Here is a 3,095-nt window from a genome sequence, read left to right on the forward strand (position 1 = left end):
TGGGGCGGGGACTGAGGCAGGTTGGAGGGGCTATGGAGGGCAGGGAAGCGTGTGCCTTAGGCTGCCTTTTAAAAACGTTCTCTTCACCTGTTGACCCTATAGACATGTTGACCCTGTAGACCACTGTGCCACGGATATGGCCAATAGGAAAACTTGCCAGAAAGAGGCCTTGCCTTACTTTTCTGTTTGGTTTCCTTGTCAATGCTTGGCCATTTCAGGTTCTTTGGAAAGGATACATCTACCTCATTATAAAGTATTAGTTACTTCCCAACAACTAGATCAGATCCAGTGAAGGATCTAGTAAAAATAATACCAGATAAAAGTCACTGTGCTAGGGAGCTCTGGTGGCCTAGTGGCAAGACACTGCACTGCAATCCCAGAGGTATGCGGTTCAAATCCACCAGATGCTCTGCTGGAGAAGGAGGGGGTAATCTCCTCCTGTACCAGTCAGATCTGATTTGACGGTACACTTAAAACAAAACAATATAATAAAAATTTAAAAAAAAATTAAAAAAAAGAGTCACTGTGCAGGTTTGTTCCTACTCGTAGCGGACCTGTGGTATGTGGTAGACCCGTCCTAGAGGGTTTCCAAGGCTGTAGATCTACAATCAAGCACACAACCTCGTCTGTCTGCATTGGTAGCCCAATACTTAATCGGAGGAAATTACCTGTTAATTAATTGGTTTGACCGGTAAAATGAGGGAATGGGAAAGTTTCTGAAGCCTTTTCCAACTCAACATTGTCATGCATAAATGAACCAAAACATTTTAAGTGAGATCAAGAGGGAATACAACAGTAAAGGACAAACTTCAAAGACAAGCCAGTTGAAAATGAGGTACTTCCTTACCTAATACATTAACATAAAATGATACATTTTTTGAATGCTGGAAAGGATATGTTGAAATGGACATTCTCATAAATTTTCCAAAATGTTTGAGGACAATACAACCCTTCTGGGTTTCTATCAGAAGGTTCATTCAATCTTCCACCAGTAGCACATAAAAACTTCTTATAAAAGTAAACAAAATGTGACCAGAGCAATAAAAAAAAATGCTATAGATAGCATTACTTGAAGTGCTCTTTGTACTATTGCCTAGTGGCAATCTCCTCCTGTGAGATTAACTGCTTCTGAAAACCCATTGGAGGATCAGCTATGGGTGGGTTCCAACTCAAAGATACCCAGCAAGCAACAGCAGTGACAAGAAACTGCACTGCAATCCGGAAGGCTTGCAATTCAAATCCACCAGCTGCTCTGTGGGAGAAGGATGGACAATCTCTTCCAGAGTGATTAACTACCTCTGAAAACTTGCTGGAAGGTAGAGTAGGGGTTGATTCTGACTTGATGGTACTCAACAACACGATTTAAAACTCTTTGCCAATCAGTAGTATCCCACTTATAACTCACCTACCAGTGAGTTTTCAGAAGCTGCAAGCTGATCTGGAGGAAAAGATTGCCCATCTTTCTCCTGTGGAGTCACTCATGGATTCAAATTCCCAGAGAGACTCCCTACAGGCTTGGCCATCAGACCTCCCTTTCGATCCTGTTGATCCTGTTGTTGTTTACCGTGGAGTCAGAACCAACACATAGCTGACCCTCCAGCGGGTTTTGAGAAGTAGTCAATTGCTTCGCCTCACACACTTTGAACATATTGCTAGGCGGTGCTATTCCTTGGAGAGGGACATAATGTTGGGAGTGGTGGAGGACTGGCAAAGGAGAGGAAGACCGTCAACCAGGTGGATTGATGCGGAGACTGCTACAATGGGTTCTTGTGTGTCAGGAAATGTGAGGTAAGCACAGGACAAAACTGGACTCAAATCTTTTGTTCATAGGGTCTTTATGAGTTGTACTCATCTCAATGGCACCTAACAACAACAATAAATTGCACAGGAAATTGTCCATGTTTCTCCCACAGAGCAGCTGGCAGATTCAAACTGTGTGCCTTTGGGTTAACAGCGCTGTTCCATACTACCAGGTCACCAAAGGTCCCTGTTACAATAATAATAAAAAAGCACAAATAGACAGCTCTTCTGTTTTTGGCAGTCTCCATCCCCACTCCCCAGCGAGCCTGGATTCAAGTCTGAGCTAGATATTTGTTCCCCTATGAAGTAGACTTTTTCCCAATTTACAATTCATAAAACTTAGGCTCACAGAGTTTAAGCCACTCGCCCAAGGTCATATAGTGAAATGTTTTTAAGTTGTTAAATGTCGTCGTCACAGGCAACTCCTAGCAACACTATAAACGAAAGTCCTGGACACCTCCTGTATAACTTTTGTCCTCTATCCAGGTTTATGGGGTTCCCAGAGCCAAGCTATTATGGAAGTGGATGCCACTCCTGCTTCTAAGCTTGTTTTAATTGAGAAGCTTCACCAAACACCATAAGTAAACATTCTTGTATTTCACTCATCAGTCTCACAGTGTTCAGTTTCACAGCAACCACAAGCTACCTCTTTGGCTTGGGAGCATATAGTGAGAAGGTTATATATATATTTTAAAAAGCCCATAAACAAAAAACTACCACCACCACCAACAAAAAAATATCAAGCTGAACCCATTGCCACCAGGGAATTGGTATACATATGGTTTAAGGGCAGAATTGCACAGCCAAGCCAAAGGCAAGTGGTGTTGAAACAACAACTGCTCAGTGGCAGAAAAAGGAACATCTTCAGAATAGTTTACAGCTGTGAAACTTCTCCGGCTGGTAAGTCATGAATTGGTTATGATTCAACAGCACATAGCGATAGGATTTCCAAAGCTGTAAATTCTCGCTGAAGCAGACTGTTACATCTTCTCCCACAGAGCAATTGACTCCTTACACTCCTGTTTCTGGCTGCACATTTTAACCACTGTGCTACTAAGGCTCCTTAGAAAGTGTAAGCTGAGATGCTTTGGTGGCCTAGTGGTAAGAAGCTGCACTGTGATCCTGAAAGCACACATTTGAATTCACCAGCTACTACATGGGAGAAGGATGGACAATCTCCTATGTGATAAACTGTCTCTAAAAACCCGCTGGAAGGTCAATGGGTCACTTCTGATTTGAAAGCACACAACAACTATGGATCTTGGCTGAAAGCAGGGAATACCAGAGGAATGTCT

Source organism: Elephantulus edwardii, unplaced genomic scaffold, assembly GCF_000299155.1.
Source record: "Elephantulus edwardii isolate Elephantulus edwardi_28Jun2011 unplaced genomic scaffold, EleEdw1.0 scaffold00316, whole genome shotgun sequence".
Taxonomy (NCBI): Eukaryota; Metazoa; Chordata; class Mammalia; order Macroscelidea; family Macroscelididae; genus Elephantulus; species Elephantulus edwardii.